Source organism: Triticum aestivum, chromosome 6B (genome assembly GCF_018294505.1).
Source record: "Triticum aestivum cultivar Chinese Spring chromosome 6B, IWGSC CS RefSeq v2.1, whole genome shotgun sequence".
Lineage (NCBI taxonomy): Eukaryota > Viridiplantae > Streptophyta > Magnoliopsida > Poales > Poaceae > Triticum > Triticum aestivum.
In genome coordinates, this window is record NC_057810.1 from 113,335,845 (window position 1) to 113,358,509 (window position 22,665).

Consider the following 22,665-nt stretch of genomic DNA (forward strand, 5'->3'; position numbering starts at 1 on the left):
TTAGTTGCAGTTGAAGTTGAAGATTGCTCCATGATGGACACGATTATGTTGGGATATCACAATATCTCTTATTTAATTAATGCATCTATATACTTGGTAAAGGGTGGAAGACACGGCCTTATGCCTGGTGTTTTGTTCCACTCTTGCCGCCCTAGTTTCCATCATACCGGTGTTATGTTCCCGGATTTTGCGTTCCTTACGCGGTTGGGTGATTTATGGGACCCCCTTGACAGTTCGCTTTGAATAAAACTCCACTAGCAAGGCCCAACCTTGGTTTTAACATTTGCCACCTAAGCCTTTTTCCCTTGGGTTCTGCAGACTCAAGGGTCATCTTTATTTACCCCCCCCCCCCGGGCCAGTGCTCCTCCGAGTGTTGGTCCAAACTAGAGCCCTTTGCAGCGCCCCCTCAAGGAAAATTCAGGTGTGGTTTTAGTTGTACGGATTGCTCATCCGTTGTGCCCTGAGAACGAGATATGTGCAGCTCCTATCGGGATTTGTCGGCACAGTCGGGTGGTCTTGCTGGTCTTCTTTTACCATTGTCGAAATGTCTTGTAAACCGGGATTCCGAGTCTGATCGGGTCCTCCTGGGAGAAGGTATATCCTTCGTTGATCGCGAGAGCTTATCATGGGTTAAGTTGGGACACCCCTGCAGGGTATAATCTTTCGAAAGCCGTGCCTGTGGTTATAGGCAGATGGGAATTTGTTAATGTCCCGTTGTAGATAACTTGACACCAGATCCGAATTAAAACGCATCAACAGCGTGTGTAGCCGTGATGGTCTCTTCTCGGCGGAGTCCGGGAAGTGAACACAGTTTTGGGTTATGTTTGACGTAAGTAGGAGTTCAGGATCACTTCTTGATCATTGCTAGCTTCACGACCGTTCTGTTTGCTTCTCTTCTCGCTCTTATTTGCGTATGTTAGCCATCATATATGCTTAGTCGCTGCGGCAACCTCACCACTTCACCCCTTCCTTTCCCATAAGCTTAAATAGTCTTGATCTCGCGGGTTTTGAGATTGCTGAGTCCTCGTGACTCACCAGATACTATCACAACAGTTGCAGGTGCCGATGATACCAATACAGGTGATGCAACCGAGCTCAGTTGGGAGCTCAAGGAGGACCTTGGTCATTGCTATGTATCATTTCATGTTGATCAGTAGTGGAGCCCAGTTGGGACGATCGGGGATCTAGCAGTTGGGTTATCTTCTTTTCTTTTGGCTTCGTCCGTAGTCGGACCATGTGTGTACTCTGAATGATGTATGATTTATTATATGTTCATTGTGTGAAGTGGCGATTGTAAGCCAACTCTTTATCCCATTATTGTTCATTACATGGGATTGTGTGAAGATTACCCTTCTTGTGACAAAACCACAATGCGGTTATGCCTCTAAGTCGTGCTTCGACACGTGGGAGATATAGCCGCATCGTGGGTGTTACAAATTGGTATTAGAGCCATCCCCGACTTAGGAGCCCCCTGCTTGATTGTTTGCTGGCGTTGTTGAGTCTAGAAAAAATATGCTTTGAGTCTTAGGATTATATATATCGGAGAGTAGGATTCTTTTTACTCCTCAGTTCCTTCGTCGCTCTGGTGAGGTCTCCTGACGTAGTGTTTTGACTTTCCTCTCCTCAAATTTCACTAATTATTTTTTTAGGATCACGTGGGTGTCTTGGAATCGTTCCGATGGTTTTGTGACGAGAACATTGTTCTTGGTGCCTCCTGTCTATTATGTGGCTTTGACCCGGGGAGTTGAGCTCCGAGGTGTTGTCTTCACAATTTTATGGTTGCAGTTCTGGAATACCTGAGTTTTGCCGACATTGAAAATCTCTTTTATGAAGTTGTTGGTGAGATAACCTCGACGCCACCCAGTACTGGGGTGGGAGTTCGGGAGTATTGCCATAACTCGTATAACGGATGCTTTTCGAAGGTTGAGGTACACGATTTTTGAAGGTTTCTTGGTTATGTGTTGACGGATGGATAGAGCTTGGATGTAGGGATTGTTAGTTTTGGGTGAGATATATATTGCTTCCCTATATCCCCAACACCAGATTGCATAACCAGAAAGTTTCGGGAGTTTTATAGGTCGAAATTCAAGTAGCTCCTAGAATATCTTTTCGATAGATGCATGATATGAGATTGGGGTTCGACGTCTAGTGGTCCGCCTTTCCACGGACGTTTTACAGTGGTCTCGTTGTGTCTTAAAGAACCCTTGGCTATGCTGGTTCGGGGACACTTCGTAAGTCATGTGCACTGCCTTGTACATGATGGTGTTGTACGTTCGAGCCCGTGTGGGCCCCACCACGAAAACTTAGAACGAAATCTCTATCATATGTTTGTTCCGGCTTATTCTGCAAGCCAAATCCTTTGTGTTGTTTTATATGTGGTATTCGAGTTGCTTCGAAGTCAAATGTTGAATCCATACCTTTCCTAAATGGTGTTCTCATATTGCTATGTGAATACTAATACTTCTTGATCATCGAGCTCGTCATGTTAATTCTTTCCGACCGGTGTGCTTCTCTTCAAGTGGATCTGAACATTTCAACATTCGCAAGATCAATTCTAAGTTTTCTCAACGGTATCCATTCCATCTGCCCCAAGTTGCCTTTGTTTTCCCGCCCTCCCACCCTTTTTCTTCAAGGACTCAGATTTCTTAATCAAGTATCCTTTTATTGATGTGAAGTCTCTCCATTCTTTTCCGTCAATGTTTTTATCTGTTGATTCTCAAGAAGATACTAACGGAGTTTCAAGTTCATCATTCTTCATTCTCGTTTTCTTCTCCGGTGGATTTAACTCAAGCTTTCAGTGTTGATCATATTCTTTTTCTCATTTCAAGTTCTTTCTTATGCCGGTGTATCTCTTAATCATTCAATTCTCGCTATTCCTTCGTTCTCGAGTGTTGAATATTTCTCAGAAGGCTCGTCTTTTAATTCTCAATCCGTTCAAGCTATTTGGAGATTATTATCTCATTCAAGTCATGTAATTCAACCGGCGCAATCCCCCCCTTTCAATCAATCGTTCAACGGTGTTTTCCTTTTGAGTGGGCCCTAACCCACAGGTCTTTTTCCAGGATCTTACCTGACTCTTCTAATTTTCTTGGAGCCATTCCCAGATTCATTTCCAAGTTTGATGTAAGAATGAATTATCATCAGTCAAATGTCTTTCTCCAAGATCTTTCAAATTATTTCATTGTTGGTTCAACCTTTCAAATTGTGATTCTGGAGTGCCTCAACAATTCGTGGTGGTTCTCATCATCATTCTCAACATTTGAAGACCGAAGAAGGATTTCTCTTAAATCTTGCTCCATTCTCTTCAAGATTCATGGTTCTAGCTTGATGCCATCTTTTCATAATTGTTTTTGATTGTGAGAATTCTTTTCACCCATCCAGAGCAATTCAGGAGTCTTTTTAGTTTGATTCTCCGGAGCCAATCATCTCAGAATTATTCATTCCAGCCTACAGTTCTCGTTCTCCAAATCTTACCGGTGAATCATTCAAATATCCTCTAATCAGTTCATGATCTCTTTGTTCTCTTGTATCTAAATCCCTTCAAGTATCTTCATTCTTTCCGGTGAATTGTGCCTTCGCTACTTTCATTTTCAATTCTTTCGGTGATTCGTTCAAGAGTTCTCTTCCTTGGTTATCATATCAATTCATTCGTTCTATCAAATCCTACCGGTGGTTCGTTGAAGACCTTCTCAAGTTTATGCTATATCTCTCTTAATTCTCTCTACGAGAATAAGTAGTATGCCAAATCCGTTGCTTGTCATCAATTTAAATTGATGAAGGATAGGCATGACATAATTCTTATTCTTGTTTCATCCAAGTGATTAATTCCTTCTTCCGGAGTTTGTTCATCGGGAAGTAATTCTCAGTTCCAAGTTATTCATCTTTTCTTTCTGGAGTTCCAAGTTCTCTCGGTTATATCATCACGAAGCTCCATCTAAATCATCGCAAGGCTTCACCTTGTGTTTTCAACTTCTCTTTCTTTCTATATCCTTTTATTATAGGAGTTCTTCATGGAGGCTCTACATGGTGGTTCATCAAGGATTCCTTTCATTCTCGATTTGTTCTTCAAGATTTCTCTTGAAGCTAAGATCCGCCAAGCAATACTCAAAAATTAAACATGGTGCTCAACACATGTTTTGTTTTGAGGCGTTCAAGCATTCTTCATCTTGCATTCCAAAGTGCAATTCTTTCTACCTTATCTTTTGAGGTGGTGTTATATCATTCTTGACAATTTCCATTCATGTTTCGTGATTCATATGTTGTCAAGAATGAGGTATTTTAAATCCATTAATCTCTTCGTTGGATTTATCTTGTGTCATATTTCACCTAAAGCCTCCCCCAAGGAATGTTGCTAATTGTGGTGCTTATCGATAATCCAAGTTTCCTCCTATTCTCTCATTAAAAGAAGTTTTCATCTCTTCGTTGATCTCAAGCAAGCAATTGTTTCAGTTAGTGGCCGGTTGTCACCTCATAATTTTGAGAAGTTTTCCATAAGCCCACTACAAGCTTATTTGTTTCGTTGTTGGTTTCCAACAACTCCTTTATAACCTTCTTGTAAGGGTGCTTTCCAAGTTCTTTTTTTTTGCAAAAGTTGTCTTTTTCTTCTCCATTCTGTTATTCCAATGATCTATCTTCTATTCTTTCTCCCGAAGACATTGTGATGTTGCTCTTTTCACTCATCATCCTGAATTGTGAGGATCGTGTTGTTTTCGTGCTTATCCATTTAACCAGAATGTTGTGTCATCTCTTCAAGTTCTTTTCATCTTATCAAGTCTTGCATCTCTTTTCTACCGGAGTGCTATCTGAATTTGTTCTTCCTTGTTCCTTATTTATCTCGTTTCAACCAGAGTGGTTCCAATTCATTCTTGTCCATTGTTCTCGTCATTCATAGCTTTGAAACCTCCAAGGTTCACATGATGTTCTTTGTTTCTATTTTCTATCATAGTGCTCTCAATTTCGTTCAAATCTATTGTGTTATTCTTTCAAGTTTTCAACCTCTCGAGGTTCTTTGGTTTCACTTATTTGTCGAAGAAGCAACTTAGTTCTACCTCTTCTCTTCCTCTTCCGTTTCTCTTCGGTGCCATCCTAGATCTCGGGACGAGATCCTCTCGTAGTGGCGGAGTGTTGTAACGCCCCGAGACCGACGCTCCAGAAGACTTCCAGCTATTCCGAGTTTTGCCGTGTGTTTCTTTTGTGCTTGCTCTTTTATTTTTGCATTGCATCATGTCATCATGCCATCATATCATTAATTTTATAACTCTTTTAAATAAATTGCATAGATCATTGATCTATTTAAATTGAGGGATATTCACATGGTGAATTCTCTTTAAAACATATTCAAAGTCTCCTACTATTATTACGGAGCTATATTAAATATTTCATTTTTAAAATTGATCATAACACACTTGCAAAATATCCCATGCCTTTTTCTGCTAGGAGTTGACCTCAAAACCTTGTCAATAATTGTTTCTCTGTTTACCGGAGCCCCACCAAAAATATCAACATTTTTGGACCTTCCCAAACCTCACTTCCTATTCAAATCATTTGAATTTAAATCAAATAAGTTTGAATTTAAACTTTCGGTCATGCCCAATTCTATTTTTCTTGGATCAAGCTCATTTTTATGAGTCCGGGAAAATTGTCCGCATGCGCAAATTCTTTCCCTAACCCTCTCTTCTTTTCTTCTCTCTAATTCTTTTCTGCTAAAGAATATGAGGGAGAGAGAGAGAGAGACCAGCTAGGCCTCTGGCCACTTCTTTCTCTACCGGGCCGGCCTCCAGCGGCCCAACTAAGCCGGCCCAAGGCCCAGCCGCCCCCACCAGCTCTAACCCTAGGCCGATCGATCCCCATCTCTTGATCCGCCTTCCCTCTCGTTCCCTTGCGCCGCCACTCACACACGCACATCGCTAGGGAGAGCCCAGCGCTCGATCCCCTCCTTCCTCGTTGCGCCGTCGCAGAGAGAGAGAGAGGAGCGCCGCGTGCCCACGTCTCCCTCCTCGCCATCGTCCATGGCCACGCCGCCTCCGCACCTCCGCCGGCCTTGGCCTCCCGTGGTTGCCCTGCTGCTGGCCCCGCTGCCGAGCGTCGCCCTCCACACGAGCCTCCTCCGGCGGCCCTGTCACCCATGCGCTGCTCCGACGACCCCATGCCTCGGCCCGTCCCCTGCAACCTTCCTCCCACGCTGTTTCTCCTGCTGCTTCCTCCCCGCGCCACCTGGTGACCCCGCCGCCGCTTCGGCCAGCCAGTCCAGGCCGCCGAGCTCGCCTGGGCCGCACGACCATGGCACCGCCGCCCTCCATGGTTTGCCGCGCCCTGCTTCTCCTCCCGCGCCGTGCCTCCTTCCTCTCCGCCTCCCCAAGCAGCGCCCTCGTCGGCCAGAGTTCCTGATGCCGCCTTCGTCATTCGAGGTCTGCGCCTTGCTTCTGTTTTGAACCAGGGGTCGACGCCTCCATCGCTTAGCATCTGCGGTTGCTGCCCCTTCACGGAAAACTTCCACGAGATCTCCACCCCCTTATTGCCCGATTGGCTTTGTTTCCCCTCTTGTCGCTGCCAAGACCCGGTATCCAGGAAGACCCAAGGCCTTTTGTGTTGCTTCGTTTGGATGCGTCAAGTTGTGTACGACTACGTGGATTCGCCAAGTACCACGACGACCATCAACAAGTACCTCTACCCACGACCCGGGAACGTCTACGACCCGTGAATGACTACCGTCGCGAGAACGACTACTTCAACTAGCGTCGCCAAGATCGCGAGTACCTCTAACGTTGCCGCGAACGACTACTTCCACGACGTCCGTGAACCACTACTTCCACTACGACCGCTACGAGAATGTCTACTTCCTCTACATCGTATCAAACTCGACCCGCTCCAAAAATGCACACTTCAAAGGTATAATCCCAAGATGACGACCGCCGGTGAACGAATGCATGCTTGGTTGTATTAGATGCTCGAGTTTTGCACCATGATTGAATCGTCCTTGCGATGCCCCTCTTTTGCCATGCCACCGTCCCGTGGGAACCCGGAATTCGGGAGCAGCCCACCATCCTTGCATGACTCGCTCACGTCACACTTCCTTTTGCACCGGTACCTCCATGAGTTATCGGGACCGGAATGTTGCCGTGGCACCATTTCCGTTTCACCGCCGTGGCACCTTTTTCCTTCCGCCATGGCGACAAATGCCTCGTATCATGCTGATGTTAACATTTTCATAAAATTGCATAAACTTGTGCATGTCATCCGCATCATGATAACAACAATTAAAATGTTTAAAATTGTTGTTTGCTTTAATTGCTAAATGATATGGGGATTTTTCGGAATTGTTGTTTGTTGTTTCCGGCCTCATTTAAACTTGCCTAAATAGGTGGTTTGCTCATGCTTCACCCCTTGCCATGTTTAATAACATTTAATATTGTTGGGTACATAACCGAGAGAGAACTAAATAATTGATGTGGTGTTTCGTCAATATGCAACTCGTTGCATATTGAGCTCCACTTAAATTGTAGTGTTGTTTGCTTTACCTTGCCATGCCATGCCTCATTAAACTGGACATGCATCATATTTGTTTGTGCATCATGTCGTGTTTATGCTTGTGTGTTTACCATATTGTTTGCTTCTTTCCGGTTTGCTTCTCTCGTTAGCTTCGGTTTCGTTCCGGAGTTGTGAGGATTCGTTCGACTACGTCCGTTTGTCTTCTTCATGGACTCGTTCTTCTTCCTATCGAGATCTCAGGCAAGATGACCATTACCCTCGATATCACTTCTATCTTTGCTTGCTAGTTGCTCGTTCTATCACTATGCTGCGCTACCTATCACTTGTTTACCATGCCTCCCAAATTGCCATGTCAACCTCTAACCTTTTCACCCTTCCTAGCAAACCTTTGCTTGGCTATGTTACCGCTTTGCTCAGCCCCTCTTATAGCATTGTTAGTTGCAGGTGAAGTTGAGGATTGCTCCATGATGGACAGGATTATGTTGGGATATCACAATATCTCTTATTTAATTAATGCATCTATATACTTTGTCAGGACCCCGATCCTAAGTCACACCGATCTAGCATGTAACACATCATATCACTTTGCGGCCTCACGCACGGTATTCCCACGGGTGCCACCTTACCTGGCCCGGGACCGTTTGCGCCTTTTGGCTCACGTATATGATAGTGTCGCTAGCATCCATATGACAAAGAACACGGGCTGACATGGCTAGTCGTGAACCCAAAGTGGCACTAACTTACAGGGACAGGCATCCATGACCCAGCATCGAACGTGTCGGTCATCAGCGAGTGAATCCAGGCTATAGCACTGGGCTAGCAGGACTCCGGTGAACCGGGCTGTAGTGGGCTAACAGGACTCCGGTATTCATTGCGTGACATTTCCCCGAAGGGACAGACACAGGAATGAAGAAGGACACATGCCGGCCAGCGTAGGTGTTCCGGAGCAGTAGCAAGCTACCATGGCTCAGTGGAAAACACTAGGAGACATTTCCCGGTAAGAGAGGCTACTAAAGATAAACAACTAGATAGTCAGATCCCACACATACCAAGCATTTCAATAACATACACACAATATGCTCGATAGGTGCAATACAACATGGCATCACAAAATGACTCTACGACTCAAGTAGTTTATTCAATAGGCTCCGAGGAGCGAGATACTACAAACATGGGTCTCATGACCCAACAATCAGAGCATACAAGTCAAAGCACATGCGGAAGCTTAATATGTCTGAGTACAGACATCTATAAATGAAAAAGGCTGAGAAGCCTGACTATCTACCAGATCCTGCCGAGGGCACAAGATCGTAGCTGAGGTAACAAGCTAAACGTCGAAGTCCACGTGGAACTACTAGTGAGACTGAAGTCTCTCTGCAAAAACATAAATTAAGCAACGTGAGTACAAATGTACCCAGCAAGACTTACATCAGATCTATCTACATATGCATCATTATCAACAAAGGGGATGGTGGGGTTTAACTGCAGCAAGCCAGCTTTGACACGGTGGCTATCCTGAACTACGACTGCAAGTAACTCTTTTGAGGTGGCGCACACGAGTCCACATATTCACCATATCAATACACCAATATGGATCCGCTCCCGTCTCCCTACGAGAACACCATCCATAGCACTCACGCTTATCTTGCGTATTTTAGAGTATCCACTTTCACTTGTCTATGAACTATGCAAGGGGTCCACGTTTCCATATCCGAATAGATGATGTTAACCCTGCAGGGGTGTACTTCTTCACACACGCTCTCGCCACTTACCCCCCTGTACACGTCATGTACCTCAGCAACCTTCAAGCGGAAGCCGGGCGAGGGAGTCGGCCACGACCTGACTAACCATACAAGTCTCTCGTCCAGGTTTATCGCCTATTCGGGTTCCATCCGCAAGGAGATCCGGCCGGGGTGTCGCTTACGGCCCCATACGATGTGAGCAGGGTTCCCAAGCCCACCATCCGGGTGCTACTTGGTACACCGGGCCACTGTGCCTAGTCTGTCCCAAGCCCACCTGTACCGGGTGCCACTTGGTAGACTACTAACACTACCTACAAACACCAGAAACTAGTTGCAACTCCTGGACAGAGATCGAGTTGATTAATAAGTCGAGAGAGCTTGGAGCGCCCGGAGCCCAATGTGTGGTAGTAACTGATCATGGATCACAAACACAGAACTCAGTTCCTGAGGACGGCTGCAATGAGACAACCCACCATGTACTCCTACATGGCCTCTCACCGCTACCTTTACCAAATCGTGTTCACACACTTAGCTCACACACAATGGGGCATGTTCACACGCCTCTGATTCATCCCCGATGAATCAGACCTGACTCAACTCTAAGCAGTAGCAGGCATGACAAACTAGCATAAATGAGTAGGCACATCAGGGCTCAAACAACTCCTACTCATGCTAGTGGGTTTCATCTATTTACTGTGGCAATGACAGGTCATGAAAAGGATAAGGGGGTTCAGCTAACGCAGCAAGTAACAAATATGTCGTTGTTGTCCTAATGCAGTAAAAGAGAGTAGGGGCGAGAGAGTGGGATTTATGGGAATGAACAAGGGGGTTTTGCTTGCCTGGCACTTCTGAAGATAATATAGCTCTTCATCGGTGTCATCGATCACATCGTCGGTACACGTCTATCGAGAGGGGACAATCACCGGCAACTGAGGAAAAACACAATCAATGCAATGCACAATATGATGCATGAATGTGACATGGAAATATGCTGTGGTTTGTGCTAATGCAGCTAGCAACAAAGTTAAATGAAGTTGGTTTGAACCCTAAGTTCAAATCCAAACTCCATATGTGAAATTCAAATGCCATTTAACTGATTTGTGCTAAACAGCAGTTATAAGTTGTTCTAACATGCATGAAAATAGTACAGATGGATAGATTGGATTTTTCTGATCATTTTTCATATATAAATTATTTAATTTGGAGTTACGGTTGAATTTCTATGAATTTTAGAAGTTTTGGACATTTTCTGAAATTATTAAATCATTTAAGATTTATTTAAATTCCAGAAAGGAATTATTGCGTCAGCATGACCTCATGCTGACCTCAGCAGGTCAATAGGGCGGGCCCAGGTCAAACCTGACATGTGGGGTCCACACGTCAGTGACACGGGTTAAACAGGGGGGTTTAGTTTAGTTTAATTAAAGATTAGGGGCACTAGGGCCCACATGTCAGTGTTAGTGGCTAATTAGGTTTAGTTAATATTTAACTAAAATTAGCAGGGCCTGGCCCCACTAGTCAGCGACCCTGGGGTGGTCAAACCCCTGGTCAACAGGGCCTAACCCGCCGGCGGTTCGTCGCCGGTGGCAACAGGCGCGGCGGAGGGCTCGGGCTCGCTACTCCGGCGTCCAAATGGACGGAGGAGATAGGCTACGGAGAGCTGGAGCTCACCCGCGCCCGTTTCAGCAAGCAGCAGCAGCTAGGGCGGCCGGAGACGATGGCCTCGAGCTCGGCAGCGGCGGCCGGAGCTCGGGCTTACTCGGGTTCGGCGTTACACGGCATGGCGAGATCAGCTGAGGGGCTCTACGGGTTACTGGGGTCATCAGGAGCACTCGGAGGCAACGAGCGCAGGTGGAGGAGCTCGGGAGCACGAAGCTCACCAGCCATGGCGGACGGCGGCTTCGGGTGATCGTGGGGCGGCGGCTACAGGGCACGCGCGAGAGAGAGAGAGGTGAGGGGAAACGACGGCAAGCTCACAGGGAGGCAGCAGGGTGGCTCAGTGGGCTCGGAGACGCGCCAGACGTCGCGAATCGACGGCGGTGAGCTTCGGTGGCCGGCGACGGGAACGGCGATGGTGGCGACATGGCAGCGCGTCCGGGACCTCGTGGCTCGGTGGAGAGGAAGAGGGGGTCGAGGCGGAGCCTCTGGGCTAGTCGGGGAAGCGAGGGAGGCCCGGTGGCCGTGGTGGCAGTGGACGGCGGCGACGAGCGCGCTTGGGCGCGAGAGGGGGAGAGCAGAGAAGGGAGCAGGGGTCGGGAGAGAGTGAGAGAGAGGAGCGAGGGGGCTGCGTGGCGTCCCCCGAAGAGGCCAGGGCGAAGCGGCAAGCAGGAGGTGGCCGGGGCGGCGTCGGCGCTCGCCACCGAGCTGCTTCGGTGCGAGGGGAGGAAGACGACAGGGGGGAAAGCGGCGGTGGGCTGGGCCGCTGGAGGAGCTGGGCCGGCTGGGCTGCCAGGTGAGCAACAGGTAGGTCTTCTGCTCTTTTTAATTTTTCTGTTCTGTTTGTTTTATTAATTTATTTTGCCACTGTTTTGAATTTAAAATAATTCAAACAATGCCAAAAACTCCTCTGAATATTTTTATTTTGCTAGATGGACTTTTCCAAAAGCTCATAAAATATTTCAGGGGTATTTGAAATTATATTCTAGTTATATGAATATAATTCAAATTCAAATAGCTAATGATTTAAATTCAAAGTCCCAAAAATAAGTCCTTAAAAATGTTCAATATTTTTGGTTTGGATCAAAACCCTTGCCAAAAATATTAAACATCTAAGAAGAGCATTTTGGAACAATGAATGAGATTTAAGGGTTTTTGCCCTTCTTTTATTTAGGGTTTTGAGGCTTCTGAATTCCTCAGTACAAGTTTCAAAAATTTAAACATGAGGCACAGATGGAAGCAAGCATAGGACAGGCCAGAACTAGGGATGTGACATACTTGGTAAAGGGTGGAAGACACGGCCTTATGCCTGGTGTTTTGTTCCACTCTTGCCGCCCTAGTTTCCGTCATACCGGTGTTATGTTCCCGGATTTTGCGTTCCTTACGCGGTTGGGTGATTTATGGGACCCCCTTAATCGTTTGCTTTGAATAAAACTCCTCCAGCAAGGCCCAACCTTGGTTTTAACATTTGCCACCTAAGCCTTTTTCCCTTGGGTTCTGCAGACTCAAGGGTCATCTTTATTTACCCCCCCCCCCCCCCCCGGGCCAGTGCTCCTCCGAGTGTTGGTCCAAACTAGAGCCCTTTGCAGCGCCCCCTCAAGGAAACTTGAGGTCTGGTTTTAGTTGTACGGATTGCTCATCCGTTGTGCCCTGAGAACGAGATATGTGCAGCTCCTATCGGGATTTTTTGGCAGAGTCGGGTGGTCTTGCTGGTCTTGTTTTACCATTGTCGAAATGTCTTGTAAACCGGGATTCCGAGTCTGATCGGGTCTTCCTGGGAGAAGGTATATCCTTCGTTGATCGCGAGAGCTTATCATGGGCTAAGTTGGGACACCCTTGCAGGGTATAATCTTTCGAAAGCCGTGCCTGCGGTTATAGGCAGATGGAAATTTGTTAATGTCCGATTGTAGATAACTTGACACCAGATCTGAATTAAAATGCATCAACAGCGTGTGTAGCCGTGATGATCTCTTCTCGGCGGAGTCCGGGAAGTGAACACGGTTTTGGGTTATGTTTGACGTAAGTAGAAGTTCAGGATCACTTCTTGATCATTGCTAGCTTCACGACCGTTCCGTTTTCTTCTCTTCTCGCTCTTATTTGCGTATGTTAGCCATCATATATGCTTAGTCGCTGCGGCAACCTCACCACTTCACCCCTTCCTTTCCCATAAGCTTAAATAGTCTTGATCTCGCGGGTTTTGAGATTGCTGAGTCCTCGTGACTCACCAAATACTATCACAACAGTTGTAGGTGCGGATGATACCAGTACAGGTGATGCAACCGAGCTCAGTTGGGAGCTCAACGAAGTCCTTGGCCGTTGCTATGTATCATTTCATGTTGATCAGTAGTGGAGCCTAGTTGGGACGATTGGGGATCTAGCAGTTGGGTTATCTTCTTTTCTTTTGGCTTCGTTCGTAGTCGGACCATGTGTGTACTCTGAATGATGTATGATTTATTATATGTTCATTGTGTGAAGTGGCGATTGTAAGCCAACTCTTTATCCCATTCTTGTTCATTACATGGGATTGTGTGAAGATGACCCTTCTTGCGACAAAACCACAATGCGGTTATGCCTCTAAGTCGTGCTTCGACACGTGGGAGATATAGCCGCATCGTGGGTGTTACAATTTACTACCGTCGTTCTAAGCAAATAAGATGCAAAAACATGATAAACATCATATGCAATCAAATAGTGACATGATATGGCCAATATCATTTTGCTCCTTTTGATCTCCATCTTTGGGGCGCCATTATCATCATCGTCACCGGCATGACACCATGATCTCCATCATCATGATCTCCATCATCGTGTCTCCATGAAGTTGTCTCGCCAACTATTACTTCTACTACTATGGCTAACGGTTTAGCAATGAAGCAAAGTAATTACATGGCGTTATTCAGTGACACGCAGGTCATACAATTAATAAAGACAACTCCTATGGCTCCTGCCTGTTGTCATTAATCATTGACATGCAAGTCATGATTCCTATTACAAGAATATGATCAATCTCATACATCACATATATTTCATTCATCACATCCCTTTTGGCCATATCACATCACACGGCATATGCTGCAAAAACAAGTTAGACGTCCTCTAATTGTTGTTACAAGTTTTTTACGTGGCTGCTATAGGTTTATAGAAAGAAAGTTTCTTACCTACGCCAAAACAACAACGTGATATGCTAATTGTTATTTACCCTTCATAAGGACCCTTTTCATCGAATCCGATCTAACTAAAGTGGGAGAGACAGACACCCGCTAGCCACCTTATGCAACTAGTGCATGTCAGTCGGTGGAACATGTCTCATGTAAGCGTACGTGTAAGGTCGGTCAAGGCCGCTTCATCCCATGATGCCGCCGAAACAAGATAAGACTAGTAGTGGCAAGTAAATTGATAAAATCGACGCCCAGAACAAACTCGTGCATAGAATCTACGCATAGACCTAGCTCTGATACCACTGTTGGGGATCATTGCAGAAGTTAAAAAAATTCTGCGCATCACCAAGATCAATCTATGGGTAACTAGCAACGAGAGAGAGGGAAGTGCATCTTCATACCCTTGAAGATCGCGAGACGGAAGCGTTACAAGAACGCGGATGAAGGAGTCGTACTCGAAGCGATTCAGATCACGGTGGATTCCGATCTTAGTGCCGAACAAAGGCACCTCCGCGTTCAACACACGTGCAGCTCGGTGACGTCTCCTGCACCTTGATTCAGCAAGGAGGAGGGAGAGGTTGAGGAAGAAGGCTCCAACAGTAGCACGACCGCATGGTGGTGATGGTGTGGCAGTTCTCTGGCAGGGCTTCGCCAAGCTCACGCGGAGGAGGAGAGGTGTTGCGGAGGGGAGGGGCTGCGCCTTGGATGTGGTACTGCAGCCCTCCCCTTGCCCCTCTATTTATAGGAGAAGGGGGAAGGGGGGCGGCCCCTCTAGATGGGATCTAGAGGGTGCGGCGGCCAAGGGGGGAGGGGGCTTGCCCCACAAGCAAGGGGAGGCGCCCCCCTTAGGGTTCACCCCCAACCCTAGGTGCATGGGCCCTAGGGGGGCTGGCGCCCAGCCCTACAAGGGGCTGGTTCGCTTCCCTCTACAGCCCATGAGGCCCTCTGGGACAGGTGGCCCCTCCCGGTGGACCCCCGGAACCCCTCCGGTGGCCCCAGTACAATACCGGTAAGCCCCCGAATATTTCCGGTGACCGTATGACAACTTCCCATATATGAATCTTCACCTTCAAACCATTCTGGAACTCTTCGTGACATCCAGGATCTTATCCGGGACTCTGAACAACATTCGGTAATCACATACAAATCTTCTTAATAACCATAGCGTCATCGAACCTTAAGTGTGTAGACCCTACGGGTTCGGGAATCACGTAGACATGGCCGAGACAGCTCTCCGGCCAATAACCAACAGCGGGATCTGGATACCCATGTTGGATCCCACATGTTCCATGATGATCTCATCGGATGAACCACGATGTCGAGGATTCAAGTAATACCGTATACAATTCCCTTTGTTAATCGGTACGTTACTTGCCCGAGATTCGATCGTCGGTATACCAATACCTCGTTCAATCTCGTTACCAGCAAGTCACTTTACTCATTCCATAACGCATGATCCCATGACTAACCACTTATTCACATTGAGCTCATTAAGATGATGCATTACCGACACTACAAGAAATATGTCAACTAGTGACCCTCTCTTAGTGACCCTAGCTGAATTGGTCGTAAATCCACGGTCATTTCGCTTAGAAGGGCTCAAACCCTGAATTGCCTTAGACCAAATGGTCATAAAAGCAGACAAGAGTGGTCCATGACCTTATTTCTACCTGATTACGACCAATATAAATGGTCATGAGGTTGTGAACGTGGATGCATTAGTACTTATTGCTATGACTAGGCGCCACCTCATCAGTTTTGCCTATGTGTCATGTCCATGTGTCAATTTTTGCCCTAGGTTGTGAAGCAACCTATATTTCTGTTATTCCAAAAATTCCCAAAAACTTCTCATAAATTGTTTGGATCATACCTTCATCAAATATGTCAAAAACCTTCCTTGCCTAGTTCAAAAATAACTCAACAATATTCATTTTCCTATTTTGTTCAGAGCAGCACTTGTGAAGGAAGTGTTATTTATATATTCTTGATTTCCCTAAAAAATTGTGAAGACATTCTTCTTAGTATATGATCATCCTCAGCCAAAACTCACGCCCATTGGCCATGTGCATTTCCCGTACCGCTAATCAAACACTTGGCTGCTAATTCATGTTTGAGCATAGTTCGGTCTCCTCATGAGAATCTTATGTTATAATTTTCTTCCTAGCACCTACCTAGTGAGTGTCCAACCCACTAGACATGCCTAGGCTGCCCAGAACACATGGCAACGCCACGGTCACGCGGTGACCATGCGGCGGGCATGTGAGCTTACGCGCTCTAGAGTTGGGGCCCTCGGCCACCGTCCAAACCTCGATGTCTCGCCACAAACCACGTATTTCTGATTAAATAGATACTTATGTACCTAGAAATGATTTTAGGTAAAAATAAAGAGTAAACTATGAGGCAGCTGCAGTTCAAATTTGACCCGCTTCCTACTGAATTGGCGGGAATTTGTCTTTTTCACCAGAGGTGGATCAAAACTTTTGACACCCAACCATTTTGTCAATTGTGCATTAAATATGGCCTAGTATTTTATTAAATTTATTAAGTCCACTTTTGCACCAAATATATGGTAGGTCCTTCACAAAAAAAACTCATTTTGAGCACTCGAAAAATGGAAAATATATTTTCCATGAAAAGAAAATGAAAACTCCCTTAGGAAACATTGTTTGGAATTCCAATATGCACCCTTGTGCACAATATGAGATCATTTGAAAAAACTATGCCATGAATGCGGCCATAAGATTGATCATTTGGCTTGAAAGCCATGAATCTTCACGCATGATAGCTCATTTCTGAGAACACTTTTTTTAAAATAATTGTCGTATTACAAGTTTATTATTTTTGCTGGGAACTTCGCCACATATAATGACATAATGCAAAGGTTTTCCAATTTTTTCATTTTTTTTAATTTTTTATGCCCGTTTCAAAATGCGGTCAAAATGGCGGGAATGACCGTTCCTAGCTAGTGGTTGAATCTTGGAATTTTTTTGGTGTTTCTCTGATTAAATAAATACTTATGTACCTAGAAATGATTTTTTGAAAAAATAAAGAGCAAACTATGAGGTAGCTGCAGTTCAAATTTGACCCACTTCCAACCATTTGGAATTTGTCTTTTTCCCCAGAGGTGGATCAAAACTTTTTACACCCAACCATTTGGTAAATTGTGCATTAAATATGACCTAGTATTTTATAAAAATTATTTGGTGCAATTTTGCAATAATTGTTTGCTAGGTTCTTCACAAAAAAATCATTTGGGGCACTCGAAAATTGGAAAATGGCTCTTTTGTGCAATGAAAGTGAAAACTCCCCAAATCAACATTGTTTGGAATTCCAAAATGCACCCTTGTGCACAATATGAGATCATTTGAACAAACTATGCCATGAATGTGGCCATAAGATTGATCATTTGGCTTGAAAGCCATGAATCTTCACGCATGATAGCTCATTTCCAAGAACACTTTTTAAAAATCATTTCCATATTACAAGTTTATTATTTTTCCTGTCAACTTGGTCATATTTAATGACACAATGCGAAGGTTTTCCAATTTTTTGATTTTTTTTTAATTTTCTATGCGCGTTTGAAAATGCGGTCAAAACGGCACACATGGTTGTTCCTTGCTAGTAGTTGAAACTTGGAAAACTTTTGCTGTTTCTATGATTAAATAGATACTTTTGTACCTAAAATGATTTTTTGAAAAAATAAATAGCAAACTATGAGGCAGCGGCAGTTCAAATTTGACCCGCTTCCAGCTGAATCGGCAGAAATTTGTCTTTTTCATGAGAGGTGGATAAAAGCTTTTGACACCCAACCATTTGGTCAATTATGCATTAAATATGGCCTAGTATTTTAGAAAATTGATTTGGTTCGATTTTGCAACAATTATTTGGCAGGTTCTTCACAAAAAAACTCATTTTGGGCACTCAAAAAATTAAAAATGATTTTTTCGTGAAAATAAAATGAAAACTTGCTTAGGCAACATTGTTTGCCATTCCATGTTTGTTATTTTCCTGAAAGCTAGTTCACAATTGGTGTCACAATGAGAAGGTTTTTTATTTTTTCGAATTTGTGTGATCATAAAATAGCTTACATGATTTTAACATCTTATTTTTAAATCTATCACGACCAATTTAATTGGTCATAATGTTGTATTGCGTTTTGATTGGTCCATGGACCAAACACGCGGATCATGCACGAAACACCGTTGGATCCTTCCGTATCCAACGACAGCCCTCACCCCTCGCCTCCCCCACCAACCCCACCTGAGGCGAAACCCTAGCTCCCCCGTTTTCCATCCACCCCCCTTCCCCCGCCTCCTTTCTTTCTTTCTCTCCCTCCCCCTTCTCGCCCGATGCAGATCCCCCTCATCCCCCTCGTCCCCGCCACCCACCTCCGCCGCCGCCCTCACTCTCCCGGCCACCCTACTCCAGCAAGAGCACCCTCGCCCTTGTAAGCGACCCACGCACCCCTCTCCTCCGATTCACGATTCGTCCGCCGCTTCTCGCGCGGGGAGAGAGACACGGACGGAGTGGAGATCGGTTGGGAGAATGCCGCCGCCACCCCCGCATCGGAGCATGCGTGCGCGCGACACCGTCCCCGCCTTGCTCGGTCCGTCGCACTGTTCGCCTCGCCTCCCGTTCGCCGTGTTGATATGATTTTAATTTCGCCGCGGTTTTTTTGACAGGCCCGGGAGTTAGGGCGCGATGGCGGCGAGGCAGAGGCGGTCGTGTAGAAGGAGGAGACCTCCAACGAGGGTGAGAAGGCGGGGCTGGCAACGGTGGTCGTCATCGACAAGGACATGGCATTGTGGGGCGTGCCACTGTTGCCGAGCAAGGGCGACAAGGTGACATACGTCGTCCTCCTCAAGTTCTTCCATGCGCGCGACTTCAAGGCGGGCGCCGACATTGAGATGCTCTGCCGCACGCTCCGGCGGTGCCGGGTGTGGAAGAGCCTGGCCGCCACCGCCCCGGCAGCGTCGCGTTGCTGCTGCAGGTGACGGACCTCCGCGGCTCCCCCGGCCCCGCCAAGAACAACCTCCCCGCCGCCATGAAGCAGGTTCCAGGTCGACCTCTTCCAGGACTATCGAGATCAAGCCCACCGAGGTACAAACAGCAGAAACCTGAGTTGTTCCTTCAGAAAATTTCATTCGGAACTGCAGAGTCGGGTGACTGGCTGACTTAATTTGGTTGTGACAACTCAATTCAGGGCGACATGATGCTGACCTAGGACGTGAAGGTGTTGGGGTGCGACGTGATGTACAAGGAGGAGTCTGTGCCGGCCGACGATGGCGCCTACACCATTCTGGTGAGCAAGGGCTTACATTGATTGGTATGTGCGGTTGTTCTACTCTGCAATCTTGAGATTGGTTAGATTAATATCGTGAAAAAGAGAGATTATATTAGATGTACACAGGGACCATTCCATGTTCTTGTGGTCTGGTATGCTTCACTGTCCACAGTAGTTGTAGGTTGGTTGTAGCCGCAATACATACTATCTTGGTTTAGTTTAGGGGTAAATAGAGACGTTTCTGTAGTGGAAAACTAGATGTTCTGAAAATCTTGTTCCAGTAATGTTTGAGTATCTGTTAACAGAATTACATTAGTAGTGCTCTGATTTAGTTTTCATCAAAATCAACAGCCCTCTCTTGTGTTCCCGTTATGAGAATTGTTCCTTCAAGGATATGCCAGAATGGCATATGCGTTCAATCTTCAATGTGAATAATTGGTGTTTTCCTCTTAGTTTTGGCCCCTAAATATTTTTCTTGAAGCTCCACTGCCGCATAGTAGTCCTCTAATTCAACTCAGTTCCATACTATTTTGTATCGTTTCTGCGGTATGTTTAATATGAGATAATATTCTAATACCTCTGCATTGAATTATTTAGGCTACATAAAGGTTTGAAGCAGCCTACCCAACAATAAAGGAGCTAGCTCTTGTTGGTACTCCTGGCTCTAATGCTGTTTAGCCAGCATGGCAGCAGCTTTTGCCGTTGGCTATGAAGGGAATTCAAGAAAGTGAGGGGAAATGTGTTCATTCTGCAATACAGAGCCGGTTTAATTTTGTTTTGCAAATTCCAGTTAGCTTACCTGTGTATTATGTTCAGATAATGCAGAGCTTGACAAGGAGTCCACTGCTGTGTTCATTTGGTGCTTGACTTAGAGTCCAGAGTCCTACAAGCTGTGGGTGAGCGATATTTTTGTTTTCTTTGCCTTTGTACAACTCTGTCCCATACAAGAAAGTGGCTCAGACTGATGTTTAATTTTTGTTTCCAGGACAAGCTTCATGCAGAGAATACCCAAGCTACAATTTACTGCAATTCACATGTTTTGAATTCTTCAATCTTGAATTGTTCAGTGATGATAGCTATCTTGCATCGTACTATAAAATCATGGATCGGCAACTAGCTGGTTTTCAATCCATTCTTGCTAGATGTATCGTTGTTTTTCTTCTTCTAAGATAAGATGGTAGCATCACAAGTCATCCTATCATGTTGTACTAGTTCTTGAAGTATAAGATAAGATGGTGGCATCAGATGTGTGTTCTAACTTGTGGCTGCTTACTAGATGGATACATGCAGCTAGCTAGCAACCTAGTAGTACTAGTAAGAATATATGTGTTTAATTCTCTCCCTATATCTTGTGATTGATTCTAGGTATATACAGATGCCATCTCTGTCTGGCAACATATGGACCTGATTACATTCAGGTGCATATACTATACTTGAACAATCATTCATAGTGTGGTGTTTCAGCTAGGAATGTTGATTAATTCAGCATGCTTATGATTAATTCAACCTGTTTTTTTATATCAGGTGCTCATTGAGCTGTCTAAGAACAAGTAGATCATCATTTCACCATCTTCGGCCGCCCCAGGGTATGTCATCTCTTTGGCCTCTTCCAGCACTTCTTCTTTGTTCCTGACTATAAAACTTGATGCATGCGCCCTGTTCTAAAGTAGAAAATCACTAATAGCTTGTACTGTCCATCTATTGTGTTAACTTGCTCTATGATGGTACTTGATCATTTGCAAAATATATCTTAGTTTTCGCTGTTATGAGAATGTTATATGCATGGTTTCCTGTTAAATCTAAAGTACTGCAACAAATTTTCATCGTTATGAGAATTTTATATTCACGGATTCACTTGATTATGTTTCTAACTTTTCATAATTTATTATTTGCAGATGCTGGCCTTCATTCTTCAAAAGTTGGGTGTACAGGAGCTCTAGGAAGAAGAATCCCGAAGAAAAACCACACCCAGCAATGCGTTTTTAGCTCACTGGAGATAGTTATGTGTGAAGCTAGTTATGTGTATATTTAGTTGTATTTTATAGCTAAATACTAGATTTGGACTATGTACTTTGCTTGGCTGTTGTAATGTACTTTGCTTGGCTGTTGTATGAAATATTATGCCTTATTGGCTCTTTTTGAATCACATTATCTAATTGCAGAAATATAGAACTGACTTGTGGTAATTGGTTCCCATTTGACTAGTGGGACCTACTTTAAAATGGAAAAGAAATAAAAGAAAACTGACAAATGGGCTGGAAAAAGGCCGAGTCCAAAAAAAAGTGCAGTGTAAAATTCTGTTGCCCAAAAAATAAAAGTCTGTTGGGCATGGCCCATGTAGCTGACCAAACTTGAAAGGAAAAAACAATAAATGGGCTGAATTGTTGGGCTCGGCCCATGTAAAACACTGAATCGGACCGGGCTGATTCCTATCCACGTCAGCTTGCCATGCTGGATGCTACGTGGTCTGGGGATGTTTCTTGTGACCAAAAATTTGGTCGTGGAACCAACGACCTTTTACACATCGCAAAGAAGGTCGCTATAGTCAGTTTACGACCGCCAGCTTTTGACCTTCTATTTTTGGTCACAAAAAGGTCGCAAATGAAAAACTATGACCTTTCAGTGACCAATAGTGGTGGTCACAAGTTGACATATTTCTTGTAGTGCGAGTGGGCCCAGAGATACCTCTCTGTCATACGGAGTGACAAATTCTAGTCTCGATTCGTGCCAACCTAACAGACACTTTCGGAGATACCTGCAGTGCAGCTTTATAGTCACCTAGTTACGTTGTGACGTTTGGTACACCCAAAGCACTCTTATGGTATCCGGGAGATACACAATCTCATGGTCTAAGGAAACGAGACTTGACATTAGAAAAGCTTTACTAGATGAACTACACGATCTTGTGCTATTCTTAATATTGGGTCTTGTCCATCATGACATTCTCCTAATGATGTGATATCGTTATCAATGACATCCAATGTCCATAGTCAGGAAACCATGACCATCTCTTGATCAACGAGCTAGTCAACTAGAGGCTCACTAGGGACATGTTGTGGTCTATGTATTCACACATGTATCACAGTTTCCAGTTAATACAATTATAGCATGAATAATAGACAATTATCATGAACAAGGAAATACAATAATAACCATTTTATTATTGCCTCTAGGGCATATTTCCAACACTGAACACTCCGGGCTTTGGGTCGCCGAAGCATGGACTTCTGGCCTTGACGGATCAGGAATCCTCCATGACAACACCTTGGGGTCGCTTGCCCCGTGGTGCGGGGAGGCAGGTGGAGTTCCACTCTCCATCATCGCAGGAAGAAGATCC

General features: G+C 45.1%; 1 long non-coding RNA gene across 1 annotated transcript; it reads left to right on the plus strand.

Annotated features, from left to right (window-relative positions):
• The first annotated feature begins 20,677 nt into the window (after positions 1–20,677).
• Positions 20,678–21,401, plus strand: LOC123133697 (uncharacterized). The gene is made up of 3 exons (XR_006465356.1): positions 20,678–20,746; positions 20,853–20,914; positions 21,224–21,401. It is a non-coding gene; the product is annotated as an uncharacterized lncRNA (long non-coding RNA).
• The last annotated feature ends 1,264 nt before the right edge of the window (positions 21,402–22,665 follow it).